Here is a 27,762-nt window from a genome sequence, read left to right as displayed (position 1 = left end):
CAGATTTCCCAGTCGTCTATCCTCAAAAATGTATATATGTCTAATAAAGAGTTTAGCTGTACTTCCTATTAGTTTTCAAATGCAGAAAGGTGTGGGAGAGCATGGATATTTCCCTATGGAGTCAGAAGTTGGGCAAGGTGTCAGGTAGGGTCTCCTCACAGCCCCAGGTCCTGAATCCCATCCGTGTTTTTATTTAGTATAACAAAAGACCCTTCACCACAGGTCAGGATTCTCTGTTTGATGTGGAAGGAGAAAGACAACAGGAGCCCCTTGACATGCTAATTGGCTTGATTAGCATTAACATGACTGGGATTCCAGCAGGAGCCCAAACGCTCATGGTTAGCTGTATGCCATCAATTCTCCAAACCTGCTTGTCCTCTGCAGGATCGCGGGGGGCTGGAGCCTATCCTAGCATTTACACAGGGTACACCCTGGATAGATGACCAGCCCATTGCGGCACTTACCTGTTCATCCATATTCATCACATGTATTTATGCAAACCATTGATTTTCTCTTTCAGATCAAGAGACATATATATGTATTAGATACTTTTAAAGAAAAATTCAAAATGGGTTAGATGAAGCACAGGAAATAAAAAGAGCATAAAAGCCGACCTCTGTGGAATGATTTCATTCCACTGCCAATGTGAGGCAAGAGGACAAAACAAGGTGACTGTAATCATTTCAGACAAAAGGAGGCAGGAGAGTAGACTTCTGGACCCTGATGTGAGCACACTTTCATGGTGAAATACGCAGGGCGAATCTGTGAATTATGAGCTGTAAATGCTGGAAAATGTTGTTTCGTTCCAAGGATCACGTTGGTTGGATGTTGCCCTGGCATCTTGCCAAGTGCTCATTACTGCAGAACGCGCATGCAGTCGGGCCAGCCAATGTGACGCCCGTTGCTGTGGCAACAGCAGAGTAGACAGGCGATGCAATGCATCATATTTCACCAGACCAACTCAATTCGATTCTCACAGATCCAATCTATGAGTTGCAGATGGGGGGTGAGCCCAGGCAGAGGCAAACTGGTATTACAAAAATAAATTGGTATGAGACCATCAGCTTTCCATGCAGATTTCCTTTTAACGCGGTCTGTTAGAAATTGAAATATTCATTGTCCTGCACAAATTGGTTTTATTCAAATCTGCATGCTGCTGCCGCCTGCCTTAGAGTGAGGTGACAATGGGTGGCACGCACAGGACATTGATGGGTGTACATTTTTCCTTATTCAGCTGTTATACTAAAAACATATGTAAGCTATTGTGCAGTCAGGGTTGTCTACCGGGGTCCATGAAAAAAGCAGATATACATATAAAACGTAGTTTTCTCCAAAAGCGAATGCTCTTTAATTTAAATGAACCTTAATATAATTAATTACCTGTTAAGCACTGTATGATGTAAAAATGTATATGCATACTGATATAAATGTCACTTTGGATAAAACCATCTGCTAAATGCATAAATCTAATAAAAATTATTATAAAGCGTTAAGAGGAAATCTAGCATTTGGGTGTCTGGGTTGGCTACAAATCTGTTTAAAACCCATACCATACAAAAATGCCACCCATGACCCCATTCTCCATCACATACAATGTAAAATATACATATACTGTTAAAAATAAAGTTGCTTCACGATGCCATAAAGGAACCTTTTCTGTCTAAATGGATCTTTTAACATCTAAAGAATCTTTCTGAAAGGGCTCTTTAGGGTAAAAAAGGTTCTTCAGATTATAAAAATGTAAAAAAGAAATAGTTCTTTAAAGAACCTTTGACTAAATGGCTCTCTGAGGAACCAACAAAAAAGGTTCTTCTATGGCATCACTGTGAAGAACCTTTTAAGCACCTCTTATTTTTAAGAGTGTATAACACTTTAAACATAAAGTGACACATATAAATGTAATGTAAGCTTTTTAAATTGCTTCAACATCTTTTTTGGGATGACTAAAGACAAGCTAACATCAAGAGCTTTGAGAGATCTGAGACTTTTTCTCCTCTGATACTTCTGTCTGAGAACTGCACTGGCATCAGAATTAATCTGTGAGAAACCAGAGGGACCAGGCAGACATACAACGGTGTCACACCACAACAGATGTTACCTAATTATGCTAAGCTCTTCAATGCAAGAGCAAATGGTATGATACTTCTAGCGGAAGATCTAGGTGGTCCTGAATTTTCCAGGTCCTTTTATTGTGCATCTACATTTATCAAGGTTTATACTGAGCTCTGGATATTACCCTGCAGGTAAGACCTTAGAAGACCCAGGTGAAAAAGGTACACTTCCATAATGTACTTGAAGTGCTCTATTTTTGCGTACTCATTTTGTATTTAAAATACAAAAAATATTATATTATTAAATTATTATTATATTTAATATAAACTGTCGTCTTTGTATGACGGATGAGTTCAAGTTTACTACAACTGGTAACTGTATTTTTTAACACAGATATAGTATGTTTAAAGCACATTTTATTTCATATTCATGATGTTTCAAAATAGCACAGATAATTACTTGTTGTTCTACAATGTTTCTAAGAAGTACTGAATTTTTTTTGTATATTAAGTACAAAACTAGTGCATGAAAGTAAAGCATATGGAGTACATTATGGAAGTGTACTTTTTTTCACCTGGGGATGCTCTGCTATGAAGACAAAATTTTTCAAAACTTTTTTACTTTTATCAGTTGAGGATTGTTTGTTTGTGCAGGACTATTGTTTTGGAAAAGTCTGTTACTGTAAAAGATGAACCTAAGACACCAAGGTTTTTAACCCATAGTGGAAAAACAGGATTGGATTCCTTTTCAGACCTCTAAAGCTCCCAGGTCAAACAGAAGGGGGATTTTCCACTCAATGTTTTCTCTAGAGCATTGACATACTGAGCAGTGATAAGGCCGTACAGGGAAAATTATTTATTAATGGGAGGGATAAGGTTACACCCCTACCTGTCTTGACCATGTGTACTGACTCAAAATGATTCCAAGTTAATTTCCTGGCACTAGCAGGATTTAAATAATGCAGTCACTAAATTGACTTGCGAGGACACTATCTAATGTCTTACAAATTATCGTGCTCTGGATATCAGATTTCAGTTTTTACTACTTGGCTGGTTTAGTTATTATTATAGGTAGAGTACAAAACACCTGAAATGCTTTCATAAACAGGACAGGCTTTAGCAGCAAACGCAACTGCTAAAACAGTAAAAACAAAATCAGATGAGAGGAAAAAAAAAATTTTCTGGGCATAATTTATTTGATCAAACAGCCAAAACCAAAAACACTGATATCAGTACACCTGTCAGCTTGTAATGCAATCATGCACATCAAACACACGTTTTGAAATATTTCCAAATGCCTGAAATGCTTTTTGCCTGAGCGAGCATGAGTGGCAATGCACTAAATACGGGTTGATAAGGTTAAGTTTAGCATTTAGGACACATTAGCGTTACATTAGCGTTACATTACAATTAAAGTGAAGTTTAGAACCCTCTCATATCTGGATCCACTTTTCATCAAAGAATTTGATATGGATGTAATACCAGGTGGCCAAAACAAGAGAAGTCAGCCAGCTATAACAGCTTCAATTTGTTCAATGGGGATTTGCTAAACTGCTAAGGCAATTAGAGAGGCAATGTATTGTTGTTAATTATAAATGAATGGGAATGTCTTGCAGTTGAATGAATGGAAGCAAATTGTTACATAATTATTCCTCCATAAACACCCCCCTCCTCTTTCTCCTCTTCATTTTTTTAGAAAGAGGGGGGCCATAATAGCCTGTAGAGAATAATATACACGGATTATTCGAGAGAGGAATGGTAATTCATTATCTCTAGCCCTGCTTTTCAGTAAATAAGGTTGTGAGAATGAAACAGCATCTTTCGTCTGCTGCAGTTTGTTTGATTTTCCTCTCCAATATCTCTAGGGGTATTTACACTTAGTCGTGTCCAGCATTTCTACAGATAGGAGAGATTATTATGAAAATACCAAATACTTTCTTATTCATGAAATGATGGGGATAGAAGGGTTTACAACAGTGGTTCTCAAACTGAGGGCTGTGCAAGATTGTGCCAGGGGGGCCCCAGTTTTAGGACATTTTATTAAATACATTCATTTATCGTAAATTCTGTGTAATTTTGTTTCATTAAAATTTTAAGTTTTAAAATGTTTTATGTCATACATTTTCATTTGGGGAGCCATGAAGGGAGGGACCGTACACAACGGAGGGCACATGCCTAAAAGGTTTGAAAACCAGCGGTACACAAAATGAAACTCTGCAAAATGTGAATGTGTCTGGTTCACTCTGTGTCTGGGTTATTTTTGACCCATAATGGGTAAATATTGGACACAACACATTCTGGGTTAAAAATTACCCAATGTTGGGTTGTTGTTATGCAACCGTGGTTTATAACAACCTAACAGTTGTTTAAAACAACCCAGCGTTGGGTCAATTATGGGTCAAAAATAACCATTTATAGCCATTTTTAGAGTGTTGTTATAGACGGTTTCATTGGACGCACGTGCGCTGACGCGATACACAGGATCCGAACTTTACTTCTGGTTAAAGACTAGTTGCTTAACTGATCTCTTGAACAAATGCCTTGTCGAAAATGACAAATGTTTTAATCTATGTAATCTATGTGTTGTTTTTTTGCTTGTTATATAAATAAACTACTTTGTTGTTATTTATTTTTAGTGGAGTTTACCGGAAGTTATGTGCGGACCACGACAGTTGCTTGTTTATGTTGGTACTGCTGAAACCGTCTATAAATTTTACACCTGCCAAACAAAACTTAGTTTGGTTGCTCCGCAATCCAACCAAATGAGCAATCATTGATCGTGAACTGCAAAACCAAATGAAATATTTTAGTAATTTCATGATGAAATAGTATCTATTATAGAATCAGCTGTCTCTCTCAAGGTTTTTATCTTCACTTTTTTCTCCAAGGAGGTTTTTTCAACCTGGGATTAAGCTGAAATTGGTTTAACTTAGCACTCTCGTTACATTATTACTACGCTCGCTAGTACAATTTAATCTAAGCGGCTGTACTCTGCTTCTTATATTGTCCACCAATTTTTCCGTGTTTTCTCCAGCATTTATAATGTAATGCTGGTTTGAAACAATTGTGAAAAGTGCTATGTAAATAGAACTTAATTGAATTTTATTTGTCACATTTACAGTTGAATATAGACAGTTTCATCGGACGCACGTGCGCTTACGCAATACACGTCTGGATCCGAACCTTACTTCCAGTTTCATTTTTTTTATGGTCTGACTAGTTGCTAAACTGATCTCTTGAACAAATGCCTCGTCGAAAAGAACAAATGTTTTGGTTTCTTATGTAATCTATGTGTTGTTAATTTGCTTGTTATATAAATAAACTACGTTTAAAGAACTTTTGTTATTATTTGTTGTTATTTATTCTTAACGGAGTTTACCGGAAGTTACGTGCGGACCACAACAGCCGCTTGTTTATGTTGTTACTGCTGAAACCGTCTATACAACAATAAAATGTCAATCTAGCATACTCTTTAGACTATGTGAGATTATACTTTTTTAAACTTAAATTACATAAGTAAAAATGCAATTAACTGTTTAAATAGAAATGCTAAAACTGAAATGCTTTTTAGTATTTAAAAATATTTATAATTAAAATGAGATCTTTTGCATTAAGCAATTAATATGATAAACAACAATCACTGTCCCAGAAATAGTACAGAATATCTATTTCATATTTATTTTATGTAATTTATTTGTTTCAAACATTTCCAGGTTAAAATTAAGATACTGAATCCTTGTGTTCACCTGTTCACATATTTTAGTCACTTATATTTGCAAGCACAGTGGAGACAATGCTGGGTGTGACTGGACATTGGCTCTATTACTAAACCCTTATACGCTTCTCTAATTTAGCTGCCACCCCATTGCTATGAGCTGGCCGAAGCAATAAGCATTGTGTTTAGAGGTCTGGGTTTGGATTAAAAAAAAGGAAAACAAACAGGACTGACTCCTCAGTGGGATTTTAATTTGGAACATATTCATCAAATCAATCCTCGCTGTGGGGTGCCGGGACAATGAAGGGAGGCCACTGCTAGTGCTAATTATGTGTTGTTAGATGAAGCTCTAGATATGAGCTCTGCAATGAAGTGTCTGATGTAATCAGACTAAGCGGAAAGAAGAAGCGGGACAAGGGTTATGAAAAAAAAACAAATTTTTTTGACCATTCATTTACACAACAACAGCGGTTAGGGAGCCTAAAAATGCTAACATTTAAAAACGAGTTTCAAAAACGCTTTTAAAAACCGCATGGCTATTAGAGGTGAGACAGATCACAAAACTCACAGTTCGGATCACGTTACGGTTTTTGGATCGGAAAATTTTTTTGCATCAGGAAAAAAATAGGTTGGAAAAATCTAATAACAAATCAAGAAATTACAAACGTTTATAAAAAAGAACAACGTTGCACATTAAGCAAGGTCTAAAATTAGCATTAGGTACAGAAATAATAACACTATCTCTATTGTATAAATTAAGTATAATTTAGTGATCTTTTTTACTTGACATGATCTTTGTCTTGGGTTGTTTGATTAACATTAATGACTCAATTAAAATTAGTCTAATTGTGGTAACACATCAAGAGTTCAGGGGTCTCATTTATAAAGCGCGCGTACGCAGAAAACGCGTCTGGAAACGTGCGTAAGCCAGTTTCCACGCAAAGGTTGTGATTTACAAAAAAACTAACTTAATGGGAGAATGGGCTTGCAGAGAGGGATCTGAGGATAATTCATGTACGCTCACTTGCAGGTGATCTTTGATTTATAAAGGGAAAATTGCTTTGTTTTAATACTTTTTGCCGTATGCCATTTTTGGCTTTTGTGCGTACGTAGACTTTTAGTAAGGATCCTACGCACGCTTGATAAATGAGGCCCCTGATCTTTGAAAAGATAGGGATGATAAAGTCTGACTGGAGCTGGACCGGACACATTGAACCGCATGTGCGTCTGTGCGTACGGAAAGCTGCTCACTTTAGCGCCTTTTTGTGGTTAAATTGTTTAAAATTACTTGAATGTTAACATTTGCAAGCCTTTGAAACACAAGCAAATGATAAACTTTCCCGTCATGTGCGTGCATACATCATCCCCAACTAGGCCTGGCATCATTTTGTCAACTTTGTCTTACGCAAAAGATGCAAATGAATTTGTTAAATGTTTTTAGTAGATCTTTGTTATGTAAATGTACTCGAAAGTAAAGTATAGCTTTAAAAAATATATATACTCTAAAGACTATTATATGGAAATATGTTTTGATGGATCCTACAAAAAATCTGCTAAGTTTTGCAAAACGGTAAAATATGTTAAACCCATTTGAGAAGCATATCAAAACCAGATGTAAACGGTGACTGGATCAACCTAGATGAAACTGCCTAAAACACAAAGGCTGGAGCAGTGACCCTTTCCCCCAGCATGGGATCTCTATCAGGTGTCAGGGATTTTTGTAGGGGGTTCAATCACATCATACAATCTGGACCTCCCAAGAGGCCACTTGGCAGTAATTTTAACTGTAGAGCAATTAGATTTATCCAGAGCTGGACGTTATTTTGACGATATGTTTCCAGTTGAACTTGTTCACCAAGCCCAAGATTAAAAGGAAAAGACAAACCTGGACACAGCTGGGCGCTGAATCACTCTAATGCCCTGCAGATGACCATAATGTGCCCTGAATTGTTTATGAATGATGTGAGGTCTGGATAAACAGAAAGACAATGGCAAACTCACACCACCCAGTTACAGCAGAGATAAGTTTGAACAAAAGACCTGCAGAAAGCTTAAAATAGGTCATTACTCACCTCTTTACAAAAACTCACTTGGTTTATAACCAAACTCAAATAATATTTAATTAACAATATTTAAATGAGTTCAGTGATGCTTCTGCTTGATTTGCTGGATTTATTAATTATTACTTTGTCTAAGGTAGTCAATAGCATACCATGTAACAAGTTACAAATGCCAGCTTGACTACCTGAAGTACATTTGATTTATTGCTTCTCCAAGATGGTCTATCAACCAAATACCCGCTCTTCAAAAGCTAACCGGTGAAAAGTTTACAAGCAGGGTCATATAGTTTTATATGGTGATTCTGAATGATGAATCCAACAGCAAACCAAGGCAACAAACACTTCCTGAATACAATACATAATAATACAACTAACTGGGCTTGAATCAAATCTAATGCAAACATAGCTTCAGGAGACAACCAGCGCTCTTATTCTCTATTGTTATTGACAGCTGGTGAGAAGCCAAACTTAAAAGAGCGGGTCTGTAGAAGTGCAGTCATTTCCCTCACAATGGGATGTCACCAGCCTTTCTGTCCCTTTGAGATGTTAATTCACAGGGTGAGGCTGAGCTGTGTCTGATGCCCAGAACACCATAAGAGACAATTAATCAAAAAGCACTTCAGGGCTGTGATCCACTGTTTTAACTGTCTACACTGGTGATAATTAAATTAGCACCAACCATTGCTTTTCACCTGCTCAGCATCGTTAAAAATAGCACATGGGTTTGCTAGGCAGAAGTCTGACACATAAATTATAGTTCATAAGGGCTGTTTACACTTGGTATTAAGATGTGTTTTCATCGATCGGATCACAAGTGGACGAGAGAGACACATTGCGTTTACACCCGGTATTTAAATCCGTCTCTTTTGTCCACTTTCGACCGCATCTGTCCTGAATACTGTGAGGGGGTGGTCTGTGAGACGGGGGACGAGTCTCTCTGCTGTCATTCAAACGCGAGCGGGAGTAATTATGAGTTTATATGGACGCAAACTTATATTATGTCGGAGCCCGCTGCTTGTTTAGCAAGTATACATGCTGCACAGTGTTTTGTACGTTTATTTGTTGGAGCTTTCTCTGAATTTTCAGCGCAATTGATGAAATAGGATCGCGCAACTTTCACGCTTTCAAAACGAAACTACGGAGATCCTCCGCTTTAGTTTTATCAATGAAAGGCTAAAAATAGCGCTGTTCACCGTATGTTCACGGCAGAAGTCAAAAAAGACGTAAAATTAGTGTTTAATACCTCAGATTAGATAAATGGGCGGAGAGAAGGCGGTCGCATGTGGCTGTTCGAACGCATTCAACCACATTGCGTTCCGCAACTCCAAAGCGATCCGATCGAAAGTGGTTTCGACTACCTCTGAATGTGGTTGAAAGTGGTCGAAAGTCGACGCGTTCAAAACGTTTTGAACACCGTTTACACCTGGCATTAACATCGTCCACTTGTGATCCGATCGACGAAAACGCATGTTAATGCCAAGTGTAAACAGCCTCTCAGATTGCTCACACGGTCAATGTGATTTTGAGCAAAAGATTTGAAAAGCTGAAAGACAATAAACCACTCTCAACAAAATCTCTACAAAATCAACTCACCATCGGCTAACAAAACTGAACAGCTTCGGAAGCAGTTGGGCTTAGTTCTGTGAAAACCAGGCTAAATGTTTTTTTTGTGGTTTACTGTTTTCTCATTTTTACATTTTGTAAAAATATATCCTTGATATCTTTAATACTGACTAAGTAAAGCCTATGGAAGGTTTTTCAGCCAATTTTTAATTAATTAATTAAATGCTTAAATAAAAATAAAATCACAAAATAAGTCCCAACTTTGAAAATTAAATGCAAAAATACAATTTTAAACATTAAATTAAATTATTTCATTTTAAAAATGATAAAGCATCATTGCTGCCAAATTTAAAAATAAAATAAAATTTATGATTTGAAATTTCATTTTCAATACAATCTTGTAACCATGCGTGGTTGAAAATGAAAATAAATGAATAAAAGTGAGCATTAAATTAAAATTGAACTTTACATTTTAATTTTATTTTTGTCACTATTATTGCATGAGCATTAATAAAATGGCTTTTTAAAATATATGTTTTTATTCTTTTTTCAAGTTTGCCTTTTAATTTTAATATTGTCTTGCCACGCATGATTACGAGATTGTATTGAAAATTTAATGTCAAATCATAAATTGCATTTTAGTTTTAAATTTGGCAGGAATGCTGCTTTATCACCTTAAAAAAATGAAATAATTTAATTTAATGTTTATTAAGTATTTAATTTTAAAATTTGGGATATATTTTGCTATTAAATTTTTTATTTTATCATTTAATTAATTAATTAAATTAAAATTGGCTTGAAATTTAAGTGAAATCAATTTTTGAAATCAAACTTTGATGACTATTCCAAAATATATATTTTTTATTATCATTGGACTTTGACTAAAAAATATACACGTACTGAAATTGAGCCCTTGTGATAACTTTCCTGTGTGACAACTAGCCCCAGCCTCCTCTTCAGATATAATCAGTGCTACAATAAATTTATTTCACAAGTAAGCAGCATATCCTTACGATGGTAGGTGAGTAAAGACCACTTTAGGTCAAATATTGAAAATCCTTTTGAAATCTCTCAAGAGAATAGTTCAGTCTAGACATTGCACCCCCCTCCTCCACCACATATACAGAGTAAAGCAAATGACCACTGCTATTGTTGTTCTGCATCATCATCCTTGATTAAAATAGTCCCTGCTTTCTTCTCTTGGGTTTTATGAAGTGCAAGCGAACTTCATTTCATTTCATTATGGTAACTGGGATATATTAGTTGTGCACAGCTGTAGGCAGAGGAAAAAAATCCATTTGTATGCCAGTTTCATTTCCCTTTTCTGAGCCTCAGGCGTATACATCATCTCATCAGCTCACACGCTCCACATGCTCGTTTCTCATTCTACCACATCATAGTCCACCTTGAATGAGTAAAATATTACACCTATATCATGCATGAGATCCAGAGGACTGAACTCTTTAAAGAAACACACAGAAACAGGAATGCAGAATAAATATCAAAGCCTGGTTAAATTTGATTTGATGCATGCAGGCTTCCTGGGCAAGTACTTAAAAGGGTGAAATTGCTTTCCTTTTACTAAGAAATATGAGTGACATTACCTTGGACTACAATACAAAATAATTCAGTTCACACAGTGTTGTAAAAAGGTGTTTAAAGAAAATTCCTAAGGGGCAAAGAGTTTTATTCTGTCTTGAAAGGACATAAATTCTTTTTAGTAAAGCACCATTTAGTGTTTTTACCAACCCTTTAAAAAGCACACCCCATTGGTCCACCTAAAAAATTCCCTGTTGCACTTAAACTTTGTGAATAGTTGCTATAAATTATTTAAAAAAGTTATTAAATTGTAATTTAAATAGATTAAACTTTAAGTGCAACAAGGAATTTTTACAGTGTACTTAGTCTCAAATAAATTTAATTATGTTGGCTTGACAAAGTTTGTTACAGTTTATCTACATAACATAAGAAAATGTGCCACAAGCACAAAAGTCACTTATTTCATCTTTTGACTGGTACCATGCGCATACACAAAACTAGTAATGTAGTATTTTATAACTACATTAATCTACAATGGTATTTATGAAAAAGTACATCCCATATTCATTAGATCACTGCTAACAGAGTGTGACAACATGACCCTGACCCTCATAGTAACAGCCACGGTCACTAATACATTGTAAACTGACATTGATAATGAACATCAGACAAAGAGGAGGTATGCTTTGAGTCTGATGCTTCTTGGTGTTCGTATGTCTCTGCTCTGCCAAAGCACATCTGATCCAAGGCTAATGTAGTCACCCATGACCCCATCACACTTGCACGTCTGTTCGGATGTCTGAGCACAAAGTGGCCTTTACCCTTGATCGACCCTTTGCCTAAGGATTACTGACATACGTTACGGTTACATTGGGTTAAATTAACCCAGAACATTTTTATATTTGACCCAACAAGGGGTTAAAATAACCCAGTTTAGGTTATATTACAACCCCACATGTTGGGTTTATCCCTTTTTGACCTAATGGTGGGTTGAAAATGAACCAGCATTTTTTAGAGAGTACAACAAAGAATAACGCAAATATAATGGTTTTCTGGTGTCTGTCATTAGTCATCAAACATATAGTCCCACCCCAAACTCATGCTATTGGTTGAGCCAACGTTGCTATGGTAATTTTACTGAGCCAATATAGCCATGTTGTCAGGCACTGTAATTTGTCAGGGGTTGTAAATGGCATACTTGTAGTTGACTGAACATTAAACAGAGATATTAAAACCATAACAAAACTACACTCTTAGACTTTACATTTTTATATCCTAAAACTAATAACCTGGGTTTAAAAGATAAAGATCCCTCAAAAATCTAAACAATAACCTAAAAGCTTTCCTCTAACTAATGGTTCAGACCTGAGGCAACATAATCACACAGATAATTTCTTACAGCTAAACATTTACATTACACACGTGATGAAACATTTGTTAGAGTTAAATATAAACATTGTACACGACACAAGCAGCATGTATATGATCAAATATACGAACTGGCCATGTCTGCAGTCCAGATTAAACTCTCTGTCTTATTTCTTTCAGGCCCAGCATCAATTGGTGGTATGCTTTGTTGAGAGACTGTTTGGTTTGTGATGATGTCATGGTTGTCATGGAAGAAGCTTTTTCTCAAATTACAACACAAGCAGCTCTGTGGGAAAGTGAAGCCGTTTTCTCAAGAACTGGGCCGTCAAGACGTTGGGCTGTTCCTGTCTTTGTGTCCAGCTTAAAACTAGCCACTGTTTGTTTAGCTGGAACTTGCTGCCAAAAAGGAAACATGACCAAACTTTTCCCTTTTGTGCTTGGCGAACTGACAAAACAACACCCATCCAAAGTAACACAGGGCTACTAAACTAAAAACAGCATCTTGCTAACCACTAACTTGTAAGTGTCAATAACTACACATAAGTCAACACTTCTGAAACCATATTTCCCAACTATATCATACCTCTGTGTCTTAATCCTTATATGACAAATTCAGACCACACAATATTAGCAAAATTTTAGCACGATCAGTTTGACGTAGAGTGTTGTGGTGATTCGTAAACAGCAATGGACGTAAGATGACAAAATTGATTGTTTTATCTTGGTTAGTGTGTCATAGTGGACGACAAGCGACTCAGCTTCAGTAAAGCTTCACAACGTCTCAAGAAAAATATTTTTTTGGTCCTCCATGCTGGTTTGTGTCATCTGTGGCATTTGTGTACATTCTTGTTTTCAGAAGTCAGTCGTTACTTCCTGCTTCTCAATGACATCATTAATTACGACATTGTTCTGGAAGCAATGTGTAGTATTGTCTATTAATAATCACTATAGACCATTTTGCAAGACTGGTCTAGAAACACTTCCTGTTTCAGTTTGAAACTGTTTTCTTTATTTCACATATATCTTAAAGATGTTTGTTTAACTTTTTGATTCAGTTCTTTATGTTTTGTTGGTTGTATTTCATCCCAACCTTTAATGTAGTGTTGAAAAACTGAAACATGAATTGTTTCTGGACCAGTGTTGTTTACATCTTGCAAAATGGTCTATTATTAACCAAAAGTTACAAGGTGCAGCTGTAGCATTCCACTGATGGTTTCAGCCAGTGGCGAGGCAACATAAGGGCCAGGGTGGCACTAGCCCACTCAGATTGACGGCTGGCCCACCCAGTCAGAAGAGACACAAAATAATTTTGTCTAAAAGCTGAAAATATCACGCATAAATGTTAAAAATCTCTTTAATAATGATTGCTCAAATACGCATCATTCAGGAATAAATAACTATTTGTATGGAAAGTTTATCATTTGCACATGTTTTAAAACCTTGCAAATATGTACATTCAAGGCATTTTGTGCAAGAAGATGTTAAAGTGAGCTGTTTTCCGTAAGCACAGATACTCAAATGGACACACACTCATAAGCGCAGGCACAAAGACGCACGTTTTAAAAAGCACGCTAACACAAATCTCTTTGCACGTGACAGGACACATACATGCAAAATTATCTCAAAAATACCAGTTTTGGCAAGTATTCTCATAAAAAGTTATGTCTTAACCCTGGAGAACCCAAGAACCCTTTTATTAGCAGCCATTAACATTAGCCAAATTTGACCCGTGGGTTCTCCAGGGTTAAAGTGAATGCAAACAGTTCAGAAAGAAATGTGACAGTATATGGATCTGTGCTTATACGGTCTTGATAAGACTGAAATCTGTTAATGTTTCTGTCATTGTGCTTATCAACCAGAAAAAATCACTTAAAATGGTGAATTATATGTCATTAATAGAATGAAGAAGACAGAGTTATTATTCATTTTGATTCTATAGTGTTCCTAAATACTGTTTATTTATAACTTTTTTATTTTCATATGCATATAATTTCTTGATTTGTTCTCATTTAATTTTCCTTATCTCCATTTTTTGCTGATCTGAAAATGATTTGTAATCTGTTTAACCACTATATTGTAAAATGATGTAATTTGAGAGTAGACAAAAGTCCCTTTCACACATACAGTCTTTACTGGTAATTTACTGGTAAATTTTACAAGTAAGAGAGGTTGTAAGATTATCAGTAATTTACCGGTAAGCGCTCTCCCTATTTCACAGAGGTCCACTCAGTTTAAAATTTACCACTGGTTTCAGCAGCAACAACATAAACAAAGCTTTTTGTGAACTTAACTTCCTGTAGACTTTCGCATAGAATCAATAACAACAGAGTCCTTCTAGAGTATTTCTGATAAAAAGCAAAATAAATAACCAGTAAATCATCTTAGTTCAAATCATAGCGAAAGCAAATAAAGCATTACACTGCGCTAACGTTACTGTGAATTAATGTAGCCTGTACAATGTTAGCTACAGCTCCTTACATTAATTCACCTATGGCTTAGCCACGTCCCCAAACACAATGAGCCAATCACAGTGCGCATAGCTAACCCAATACACTCGGACATTCTCTGCTTACACGTCCAGTGAAATGCAATCCAGTTAGTCATTCATTTTTCATTCGTTTTTATTGTCATTTTAAGTTTAAAATGGTCAAACAATGTGCATGGGGTACACACAATTCCGACCCTAGGTATGCTAGGAGGCTGGGCAACATTGTGTACTTTTTTAAACTTTCCCCAGCCACATTTCAACCTTGATAAAGTTAAGTGTCTTTTCTGGATTAAGTTATGCGGTAGACTACAAAACCAACTAAACGTGGATAAATTAATTAAACAAAGATGTCTACATCTGTTCTAAGTCAACAATGTATTTGAACTTTATCTTTAACATCTCTAACGTAACGTTAGCCTAATATTAGAAAACGTTAAAGTTAGCTTCTAGCTCCGTTGTACATCATGTCACTTAGCTTCATTAACGTATCTGTAAATAACCGAGATAACAAATGTTATTTGTAATAGCAATGTTGTGCTGAATGATACTGTAGCACCAAACTAACGGAGGGGTACTCTTGATAAAGATGGTACAAAGGCTTGTCCTGGAAACGTATGCAACTTAGACCTGTACATATTTAATTTGATCATGATGGCAACGAGATCGTGTTTACCTGTGAAGCTTTTCATCGACCTTCTCAACAATAAAATCATTAATATAACCCTCCAATGCATAGTTAAGGGCCTTTTGGTGACTTTGAGATGATATATAGTCTTTCTGTCTCCAAAAATCCTCAATTGCCTCCTATGAAATGTCTCCTACTGTGACAGCTGCCATAGCGCCCATCATTGAATGTTGAATGTTTGTCAGAGTGAGTGGAGGGGGCGTGGCTTAGCCATAGGTCAATTGCCTGGCTGCCAAATCTACACAGCAATGACCTATGCTCACCGTCTCCCCTCACTTTTGGAAACCGAAATATTTTTATTATCCTCAAGGTATGTATTCCTCATATTCCAGAGGTCAGTTTAGTCACTAGCCAGACCATTAAACAAGCAAATACCGGAAGTTAACTTCGGGCCAGACATGTAGCTGAGGCAGTGCGTGTGTGCCGGTGAAACTGTCTGTAGACAGGAGAACTGGCCCTCTTGGCTAAGCCTGGTTTCTTACAAGGGTTTTTCTCCACAAGTGGAGTTTTGGCTCCTTGCCTGTCGCCCTGCTGGCTTGCTTACTGGAAGACTACTGACATTAGCTTAGCATTTTATGAATTCTGATAATACAGCTTTTCTTGTTACGGACTGGCTACAGTTTTAATTTTGTAGGTGTGTGGGGCTGAGGTGCACTTAATGATGTTGCTACAATTGAGTCAGTGAGAAAGTAATCCCATTTTATTAGATCATAGTCTATTTATAAGGACAAAAAAGGTGCATTGTGCAATAATACTATATTTCTATTACATATACTATATAATTAATAATTTTCCACAATGACACATTGTTAAAAAGCTCTAAAAATGACACAGCAAGAACTTATACTAGTCAAGATCACATAATGATTATCGAAACAACCAAAAATACTGTGTAACCTGAACCCTGTTATAATTTTAAATTATGTTGAAAGTTAATCTTTCTAGTTATTGTTATCGTCATTGGTATGAACGGGCCTTTAGTTGTGAACAATAAAATGGGCTTTCTGCTGTTTCCAGATGTGTTGTTATGTCGGTTCAGCACATTAATCACAGTGTGCTGTAAGTGATGGCCTTTGGCTGAGCTCTGTGGAGCGTTTGGCTGCTGTATGGAGGATTTTGAGCCGGGATGAAAAGAGTCTCTGTATTCAGGGTTGAAGGCAGCTGGAAGTGTGCCAAGCTGCAATAGGCTCATGTTCTGTCCGGAACAAAAGCTCAGTGCTGCCTAACAGAAAACACAGGTTTCTGTGAGAATCAGCCATGCAGCATCGGCGGTGTAAATCCTGGTGCATCACACACCGGACAAATCTACAGTGTGCCGATCCCAGGGAACACACATATTGATAAAAAATATATAGCCTTAACACACTCAAAGTCGCTTTGGATAAAAGATTCTGCCAAACACATAAATGATATCATTAGATAATTTTTGTTCTGGAAAACCCATCCATGTTCAGTTGGATCAGTTAAGGTGTTATATGAATAACAGTCTTACTGGTTTCTTTTAACTTGCCAGTTGGGATTTGGCCTTACGTGTGCCCCTGTGCCCATAGCTGCACTGTTAATAGTCCTTGTTGGCAAAGACAAGTGTAGATGGACTGTTAAAACAGTCCAGGGCCTTTCTGCAGAAAATGACTTAAATACTGAGGTAAATCTATTTTGACAGCACTGTATATAAAATGCGTTCATGTGGGGAGTCTGTACATTTATAACAACCGCTGTGAAAAAATAGCTAGAAAACAGGACTGCGTTCTGCATGAATGAATTTCATTAAAATGTTTCACTGATGACTGAATGCTTCCAGCTTGAGGGAAAAAAATGGTCCTCCAGGATAAAAAGTCTGGCAAATTCTCTAAAACATGCCGTTCATTTTAAGTTTCATACTCTTTAATTGTAAATACAAAAGCATTTTTTTAAACATTTAAAAAATGTTTCCAAGATGTCTTGCTGCATGTAGCGTGTTTTGGGTGTTTGCTAGAGCTTTACTACGTGCTTACATGGGATTATCTTACTTGTAGGCAGTGGCGGTTCTACATAGAATTACACCCTAGGCGAGACCCCCTCTGAGCCTCCCTTCCAAAAAAAAAAAAAAATCTGCACAAACATAGGTGAATGAGAAAAATATACTTTTCAATTGCACAAATCCTTCATTAGAAAATTTTTAAAACACACTTAAGAAAATCCAGTTATTTAACTATTCCAGTTACAACAGAAAGCACACTTTTTAAGGTGCACAATCTACACCTCCAACATTGCCAAAAGACAATAAATACAATTCTGCACAAAATATGACAGTATCTAAGTTAACAGAGCTTAAGTAAACCTCCATGCCCTGCTTTCCCCATCTCACACAGTTTCTGTGCAAAGCACCTTCTCAGCAAGCAGGGGCGCCAATTTACCAATTTTAAGTATACACTTTGCAAAAAGATTTACACAGATACGCTAAGATGACTAAATCCACTGTATTATGTGTGCCAGGCCAATAGATGGCAATGTTACCTTGTAAAGAAATACTACATGCCTGCACACATGTGCGTTCTTCTACAGGGTGATAAATACAAACAAATAAGTTTTTTGTTTGTTTTTTTAGACCAACTATGATGTAGGTTTATTAAAACCCTGTAACCCTGGACTATAAAGCACCAAAATTTTGTAAACTTTGTTAGAGAAGCATTAATAAACTCAGCACAAACATAGTCCTGCAGGCCACCAGTGTTGTTTTGGTTATACTCATGCATGCCTACAGAGTGAATTAACATGTTGCTGTTATCATAGATTCACGTTTACGTAGTTTATATTAAGATAACATAGTGTCGTTATTTTTAGGACACAAAAAACTGTTATCGTGTAAATGAAAAACCAAACTGCATAAAAATGTTCCTGTTTACTGCTGAAATCAATGTCATGTAAATGACCCCTTACAGTATATTCCAAAAACACAAGCACTGCTATTTAGTACAAAATGGATACTATTAAAAAAAATATTAATTTGATTAACAATTCAGAATAAAGTTTTACAGAGAGAAGCATTATAATATATGATTTAATGCTTAATTTACTATCAAACTGACAAGCCTAAAACACAGATAAGTGGTAAATATATAAAAAGAAATATAAATTGTGGTCTGTAATTTCGATTTCTTGCACTGACCTCAAATACCACCGTCAGTTATACCCAGACCCCTAATAGCCAGGCAGCCACGCAGACACATAAAAATCAATTTCTTTACAGTCTTTATGCTGACCAGCTTTGTTTGATTAAATCCAAATCCTCTGCATGATTGCACACTAAAGCAATTTAAAAAAGGGACAAAATTGGACATCTGCACATAAACCCAAACCAGTTACATAACTTTGCAACACAAAACCCCGGGTAGCGCCACATGACATTTAATACTTCATATGACGCAAAAAGAACACATTTTTCCTCCCTGACTCAGTAATGGCCAGCAGGCAATCGACTGCTCCTCAGCTGGGGTTTCTGCTGCAACAGACTAAACAATCTGACTGACTGTCAACAACAATCAGAGCAGAGGATGAACCCTTAAACAAACACGCACACAACTACAGTGCTAGAAATGTTTTGTCCTCACAATACTGCTGGTTAGAACAGCAAGGGATTTGCCCGTGTCCTAAAGCTTTAGTCGAAAAAGGTGGTGACTGTGCTTGTAAGTCCAATTATACCTTGTTTATCAACTCAGAAGACATTGTTTGCTAATTACATCTCAGTTTTTTAGTCTCATACTTGTATATGTGTGTAATATGGCTTAAAATAATAGAGAAGATATCTGGTTAGCTGTCACAAGGGAAAGTTGCCACAAGGCTTATATTTCAGTAACTAGGAAAGTGAGCATGTCCTACTCACTCCGAAGACGTGGTCATAGAGCAATTCACTGTAAAAAGTGTTTCTGTGCCTTAGTAGATTTAACAAAAATAAATTGAGTAAACTGTATTAAAAAAATTTAATTCTCGTTTTTTTAATCAAAATATGAGTTAAAATAAAATAAAAATTGGAATAAATTGATTAATTCTAAATGAACACATTATTGAGTAAATTCAACTTAATTTTATTATGTATAATCAATTTAAATTTGTAAGAAAGAAATTAACTTAATAATTTTGTGTTAAAACTACATGAATTATTTTAGTAAACACAACTAACTAGGCAGTGGACTTGCAGTTCCCAGCGTGCTTTGCATGGGACTGCATTTGGAGAGTGAAATTTGAATTGAAACTTTTTTTGTTTTGTTTTTAACTAAAAAGAAAGACTTGTTAGTGTTTAATGTTCATTTATCTTCGATATTTGAAAGAGTTTCTGTTTCTTCTTTGAGTTTTGTAGTTACCATTGTTCAGAAGACTGGTGCTTGTGCATAGACTGCATACTGAAGTATGTCGCGCTTTACAGCTGCCCAAAACGAAACTGAGTGGGTGCGTTGTTTGAATACTCGTTTCTAGCCCTCATCTCACGGCATAAAAACAACAACTAACCATAAATATGTTACCTGTACCAAGAAAAGTAGGTTTATCTAACTGAGTAATACAATTAGTTAACTCAACTCAATTTTATTGCATTCATATTAAGTAATGTTAGTGTGTTCAATATACTTAAAAAAGGTTGCAAGTTGACTCAACCTAAAACTTCCCATGCAGTCACTTGCCTCACTTTTTATAAGTTAGATCTAGGTATTACTTTTTACAGTGTTGTGTCTCATGTGGCCATTGGAAAACATTTGGTGTAGAAAGTAATCCGAAATAGTCAACTTCCATACTATATAGCAGGCGAAGCGAGTAGCATGTTGAGTTAATAATATTCAAAAAACTGTAGGCGAAAAGTACCTACTACCACCGGCAAGATTTGGAAGTGTGGTTTTGATGGTAACTATATTATACCGTGAACCCGCAGGAGATGACTCACCGAAAGAAGAAGAAGCAACGTTGTCATAATAATTTCACATAAAAAATGTCGGAAAGCGATGGCGCAGTTCTATTCAAATGTAAATACATAAAGAAAACTGTTGTTCTTTGTGGTTAAATTGTGGTTGTTGAATATTATTTAAAGTTAAACACCACAGTTTTTCAATATTTTACTACGTTCTCACCTCAATTTTGTAAGGAATAATTGACCACAAGCCATTGAATTATAAGAAAATAATGCACAGTCAAGGTGGTAATGCGGCATGACGCGAAGTGCATTATTTTCAAATAATTCAAAGGACCGGCGTCAATTATTCCGCTAATACCACGGTTACCAAAACATTGCTCTGGTGTCTATTTTTAAGACATTTAAAAGGTAAGGTGTGCGGTTTACAGAAAAATAATAACACTCATGAAACATTTCTCAGCCAATCAGAAAAAAGCATTTAACAATCCCGTGGTATAAGACGAATTAATACATACCTATCTTTATTCAATGTGTGCACTTAATCTCTGTTTAAATCCTTAGAAATAAATGGGGCTAGGCTAAATGCTAACACATTCATGACGCGCTGTACAAAGATTAAGTGCACGCATTGAAAAAAGATAGGTATCTAATAATTTATCTAAGTTGAGGTAAGAACATAATAAAATATTGAAAAACTGTGTTTTTTTCTTTAATTTAACGGCTCACTTGTAATAACGCTGTATGTCACATGATGTATCAACATGGCGGATGTAGTTTGGAGGTCGAGCCTGGTCCAGTTAAAAAAAAATGCCGGCCAAGAAAGTGGCTGGAGCACAAATTTAGTATAAATAAGTAGGGCTATGACAATGAATTGCATTTCCCATAAAAAAAATACCTGTCTGAAATTGATTCTGAATTGCAAGGCTGGGATTCTGTGTTTCATGCACAGCTTGTGCGTGTACTATGGCGTTTTGGTCAGCAAGAAGTCCTTATCAATCTAAAATCAGTTTGAGTTGTTTATAACGTGCATTTAAAAAAGCAACACTCCTTAAACAAAATCATTAATAATATTCTTTAATATCATGAAATACCTGAAACAATTTGAATAACTGTGGTATAAATATTCTTATAGACATTTCCTGGAATAGCGTTTGTTATGGTACTTCTTCTGTGGTACAAATGGAGTTTCTGCATGAGAGCGCCCTCTATCTTTTGAATGTGCCAGGATTTTACCATAATTCATTTAAATTCATTCATTGAGAGAAGGCGCATCTGCACGATTAATTGTCACAGCCCTATAAATAAGGTTATATTTTCACTTTTTACACTTTTTGATTGCATTTCTAAGAAAAAAATTTGTATTGTAGTTTTCTAATATGGGATTAGTTTTCACAACGGCGCTCTTTGTTTACATATAAAATTCTGTTACGCTGCCTATGAAGGCTGTCCGAATGCGTTTCCTAGAGTTGCCTTCATGCCGCCGAAGTCATTGCCTCATAAGGCAGTGAGGCATCAAGTCAGCTGCCTTAGATTTTGGATGCTGCCTATATAGAGAACATACTGTTTTAACGGCCGATGCGTTGCTACTTCATGTAATTCAGTACGTACTGTTACAGTAAGTGTTTTTTATCTGGCATGACCCTTCATCCGGTGTCCCTTTCCAGCGGTGCCGTTCAAGGGTGCAAAAAAGGTGTTCACCAAAGATTTTACACCTAAAGTTGTTTTCTGTAGCAATTGTTGTGTTTTTTATTTCTAGTTCAAATCTCTATATCTTAAAAATAGTTAAAAAAAATACTCTTTTGCATGTTTTGTGAATTGTTAAAATTTTCCAAACAACATTAAATGGGATATTCAATGACGGACGTCCTGGAACCGACTGCATTGTATGTTTTTCGTCAAAACTTGTAAATCAAATTATGTTAAATTTCCTCTATAAATGAGAAATTAACCCAAATGTCAAAAATAAAATTGATTCACCACACTATAATACATCCAAGAGCATGAATGCATGTAAATAAGCATGAACTTTCACACAACTAATTCATTCAAGGATGATCATCCAATGAGATTTCACTCTGCCAGACACTTCCCATATAAGACAATAAGCACCTCATCATTTTCAAACTTTCCACATATTGCAATACACCTCAAAACAACAACACCACTTTCTTCGCACCAGCCTATTGTTTTCCATTCAGGTATATAATATTCCAGTTAAACTTAAAGTGCCTAGTAAGGTATACTAGCATAAGTCACTTAACTTTGCAAATGTCTTTCACAATAGCATTGATACTAAAAAAAAGCATGAGTAAAATGAGGGTGGCATCAAAGGAGCCCGCTGTTACTGCGTCACACTTTCTTTTTCATGAGAGCGTAACAATATTTACATGGGGTTCTGCACACACACACATCATGCATGACAATGACTTCACTGTTACCAAGCACAAGTGAATGATGCGAGTATCTGAGAACTTACCCGAATAGTAGCTGCAGCACAAACAGAGACAGGCTGTTCACAGACTCCGCTCCTTAGACACACATGCACACATTGACCCACACTCTGGCTTCCAAGCAATCTGCCTTACGACAGGTAATGGGGGCTACGCAAGGAAATAGCAGGGGAAGAGAAAATGTGAGTCCCCATTCCATTAAAATTTCTTGCTCTCTCTGTCTTTTTGTTTCACACAACAGGAGAGAGAATCACATGTGGTGCTGAGCAGCAATCCTCATGGTCACGTGAACTTGGCCCAAAGTGTCACATGACAAACTTAAGAGTCCCCAAGCTAGGATAACCTGGGGAATATATAGAGACCATGAGAAAAGAGAGGGAGAGTACAATAGGGAAACACCAGGGGACACCATCTCCTGGTCTTCTCAGTTACCATGCAATTCTATTAGGAAAGTGGTGCAGGTGGCATCACGCATACAAATCAAAATAAAAAAGGGCAAATGAAAAGAGCGCCGGAGACAGAGAAAGAACCCCGGCGTGAGAGAGTAAGAACACTGCAGAAATGCCAGAGTTCAATGAATATTTATCAGCTGAGCTGTCTTGTTTCACTCCCCCAAACCCTTTTTGGAGTGGTGCCCGATTCATTTGAATGCTTGCCTTTGTTAATAGCTAACTCGGCATGGGCAGTGCTACTTCTGGTTGTTGCAAGGCACACTCTACGTTGCGTCACACTTGCATACATCGGATACCTTGCGAGCCGGCACACTTGTCCCTGTACTGGCTTGCTCTCTTTCATGGTGAGAGGCTGACAAAACCCCTATTGTGTTGACGCAAAGAAAGCGCACACAGATTTTTAGCCTCTTTTCGGATATCAAGCTAACCTTCTGCTCTTCCCAAACACCACTGTTCATCCCTAAAGACCACTGAACTTTAGCAAATGATCTGATGAGCATGAATATCACAGAGCGTGCATGCTGTCTGAGATCTACATTAAACATTTGTAGCACGTCCCAGTTAACACAAATAAATAAAACCTACAGTTATTATCATTATTGGTTTTGTCAAAAAGAAATCTTTCTCCAAGTGATCCATATTTAAATACTTTGCTTTTAAATAATAATTCATTTTCTGTGTTACAACATGGGGAGGGAGGGGTGGTAAAATGTCATTTGCCTTTTAAGGATAAAATTCCTTTTTGGAAGATTCACCCATGCATTTTTAGGGTCTTTCATCCTTTCAATCAAAGTGACCCAAAATGCAAGATAAAACAAACTAGTTGAAAGTGCTTGCACGAACCTCTGGTGAACATCAGAAGCAGCTTTGAAATCATCCAGACGCACACACAAACTGAGACAGACGACGTCTCGTTCCTTCACAAAGCTCATTGAAATTCTGTGCACATCTCCGGTCAAAGGCGGGGCCAGGCAGCAGTGCTGGTGTATGGAGATGCAATAACATTTCAGCGCCTCTGTTCAATTCACAAATATAGACAGAGAAACAGCCAGAGGCAACAGTGCAAATAAAAGCAAAGCAACCAGACACATACTGTAATAGTGCTTTGTGGCCTCCTAGAACCTATGAACGAAAAAAAACTGTCTCCCACCAAGCACTAATTTAGTGACACATTGCCAGTTCAAACAAACAAAGTCTAAGTACCTTGTGACATTAGATAAAAAGCCTTGAACGGTAAAGCTGTTAACATAAACTGGAATTAATAATGGCTTCACTGTAGCCTAGCCTATGTCCTTTGCTTTCACATATCGGACAGTAGAGGTCGCCCTAAGATAGTTTCGTCCATCAATTTAAAAAAACACTGAATCAGCACAACGATAGAATAGCTTAAATTAAAAAATAATAATTTAATGATGTTATCTCATTCAATAACTTTTCATAGTGAACACATCTGTTCTAGCTACAGAAACTGTGTGCAACGCTTGTTTGTCTGCAACATCGAGGTGATTAAGAATAGTGACTAGTTACAGCAGCTAAATTACAATCACTGTCTGTTAGATATTTGAGTATTAACATTATATACGTTTATATCGGATTATTCAACTTTTCACGTGTTAAGACGAGTATGTAGTTACAATTCATAGGTTGCATTCATGTCAAAGTGACATTGGCTGCTCACCTTGTCCTCTGAAAACAGCAAACATAACCTATTTCACAATGTCGATTAGCATGTAAACGTTACTGGCTTGTTTCGTGTGCGCATGCGCGCATGCTCAATTATGTTTTAACTTCGGGTTTTAAAAGGGAGTTAAAGCATTTTGATTTTAAAACACACACGTCTTGTATCGTTTGTATTTTATTAAATATTTATTTGGTTTAATCGCATTACGAAAGTGTAGCATGATAAAATTGTGTTTTTATATAAAATCATGAAAATATTTCAGTGTAAAACTTTAAAATAAACAAAGCCTTAATGAAAAATAAATTACCTTGTTTTACTTGATGCAGTCAGATTTTTTTCTGGATTGAGTAAAAGAAAAAGAAGACTTAATTGTTTGTTATATTTGGTAATGTGAAGTTTTATTTAAATGTAATTTGTTAGTTCTTATGGTTAGGCAGTTCATGACATTTGTTTACATTTTGTATTAAGACATGTTTTGCCATTAAGCTTAATTTACTAAACTATTTTTGTTTGACTGAAATTTAAGTCAAGAAATTTGACTCTTTATGTGTATTTGCAAGTCCATTTCCAAAGCAAGTGGCTGGTGCCCTGATTTATTTTGACTCCTTCCACAGGTGTGTTTTAGCATTACATTTTTTCTACAATTTTTGTTTACTCAATGGACTCTCAAATGCTTCATTTGCTTTCTGCAGGCCTGTCCCCTCCCATGGCAGCAGTCGGACCCCGTCGGCATGTTGAATTGGAGCCAATTGGTGATATCACTCTAATATAAATGTAAAATATAAATTTTAGGATAGAGGTTTAAAAATTATAAGCAGATGCTGCTTTGTTTATGGTTTGTGTATCCATGCAGGTGACGTGAGGTGACACCACAGGTGGCTTTTGTTGCCGCTAGTTCTTTTATGTAAGTATGCTTTGTTACAATCTTTAGACACTTTCTTTTTTAATAGTGTTTGCGGATATTTTTTACCAAGTATGTCTCCAGCTGTCTCTACAGTTTTCTTCCCAGATGGGCCGCAACCCCACTAAAAAATTATCTTTATAGTATTACAGTATGTTATTCGTGTTGAGTCTCACCTGACTAACAGTTTTCTTGAATTATTTTTTACATCTGTTTTCAGAAGATGTTTATTTATTTCTCTTTAATTTTGTGATTTTACTTGAACAGAGACAATTTGGATGGGACAAATGAAGAGTGCACATGTGCCAGCAGTTTGCATGGCTTTGTTCTGTGTCAAACATGAAAAACATGCCCTAAATAGAGTCTATCTGAGATACACAGCACAAGATATTTTTATACTACAGACCCATCATCCAAACCCACTTTCCTCTGGAGGGTCGTGAGAGGACTTTTTGAGTTTATACCAGTGCTCTGTGCCACAGGCTTTAAATTTAGATGTTGGAGTTTTTTTGATTCATATATTGACAGAGTGTGTATACACAAGAAAAGTAATACAATCAGAAATAACAAAACCAAGATTAGGTTTGTGTGAGGTTTCTTTTCTTCTCTTTCTGACTGTATGCATATAAATCTTTTTTGTTTGAACAAATGATTGAAAAATGTTTTGTAATAAATTTATCACATGATAAAGCTGGTAAAAGACGCATTACTAGTTTTGTTGGTGAGCGCTCTTGAGCGAGTTCTTTGCTTTCACCCGTCATGAAGTCTTTCCTGTGTGCCTCCTGGGTAATGAGAAGCCTTTATAGGCCATCAATTAGGACTAAAGCAGCTGATATCAATTAGTAATGAAAGGGGGCAGGGTTTCTCTCTCAATACTGACACATTTCAGGTGATCTCCTGAAATCTCCTATGCCGTTTTGCACCTTGTTGTCTTCATGTGTTCAAAACTTATTCCCTGTGTCATTTCAATTTATTTATTACGACTCAACTTGTATACTTAAATGTTCTGATTTTTTTGTATGAATTCAATATTTGGCTTGATGACTACATCTGGTGGAAATTTTGTGTCAATAGCCTACTTATAAATCCCCTTACTGACAAAAATGCTGATGTGTCAAATACTTATTTTCCCCACTGCATATTCATGTCAGACCTTTCAGAGATAGATATTTGTCCCTGTTTACTTTTGTTTGGAGATAATTCAAATGTTATTACCCTGAAGCAAGTTTAATGGGGGCCATGACAGCTTTTTTGAAAGTTTGGTTTTCAGCTAAACTTGTAGTTGTATTTCATCCTGCCATTACAATTTACCTTGTTTAGACTGGTCTATGGGAATAGATCTTGTTAAAGATTTTATATCTTAGTTTGAATATTTTGCAATGTCTTTAGTTTTTATTAAGTTTTAATGTTAGTCCTAATTTCAATAAAAAAATATACTTAAAGTAAATAACAGACTACATAAATGTTTGAAATATTAAATGTCAAAACAGTCCTTTATTGGAAAAAAGAGACCATAAATAACCATCAGATACCATAAATAAGATTAACTTTAATCAATATACTCTGTTGTGGGTCCATTAAAACCATTTGAGTGTAAATTATTTAAAGAAGAAAGTGTGTTGGAGAGAGAAAATGAGGTAAAATTTAAATTACAAATAATATTTCTGATTTTAATAATCAACTTATATTATACATGACATAAATTCTAAAACAGTAGGCAAAAGCCTATACTACACAATTGCACACAACACTTGACTAGAGATGAATTGTTATAGCTACAGATGAGTTGTTAAAAATTTTAAAATGAAGTTGACTTAAGTTTTATAAGTTATGCAACTCATCTCTTGTCAACACAAATAATAGTAAGTTGACATAACTTGTAAATCTTGTAAAAATTTAAGGCGGCAAAGATTTTTTACAGTGTACCAGA

The 27,762-nt window shown here is 36.2% G+C and overlaps 1 protein-coding gene across 2 annotated transcripts in view; it reads right to left on the bottom strand.

Moving 5' to 3' along the window:
• The window catches only part of LOC135761955 (trinucleotide repeat-containing gene 6A protein-like), a 62,547-nt gene extending 39,555 nt beyond the window's left edge, over positions 1-22,992 (bottom strand). For both annotated transcript variants that reach the window (XM_065275262.2, XM_065275272.2), the window contains exon 1: positions 22,825-22,992. The gene's annotated coding sequence lies outside the window, so the exon portion shown is untranslated. The remainder of the gene's footprint in view (positions 1-22,824) is intronic.
• Positions 22,993-27,762: the final 4,770 nt, after the last annotated feature.

This window comes from Paramisgurnus dabryanus, chromosome 3 (genome assembly GCF_030506205.2).
Source record: "Paramisgurnus dabryanus chromosome 3, PD_genome_1.1, whole genome shotgun sequence".
Lineage (NCBI taxonomy): Eukaryota > Metazoa > Chordata > Actinopteri > Cypriniformes > Cobitidae > Paramisgurnus > Paramisgurnus dabryanus.
Note: the sequence above shows the minus strand (reverse complement) of the source record. Positions and strands in the feature narration are given on the sequence as shown.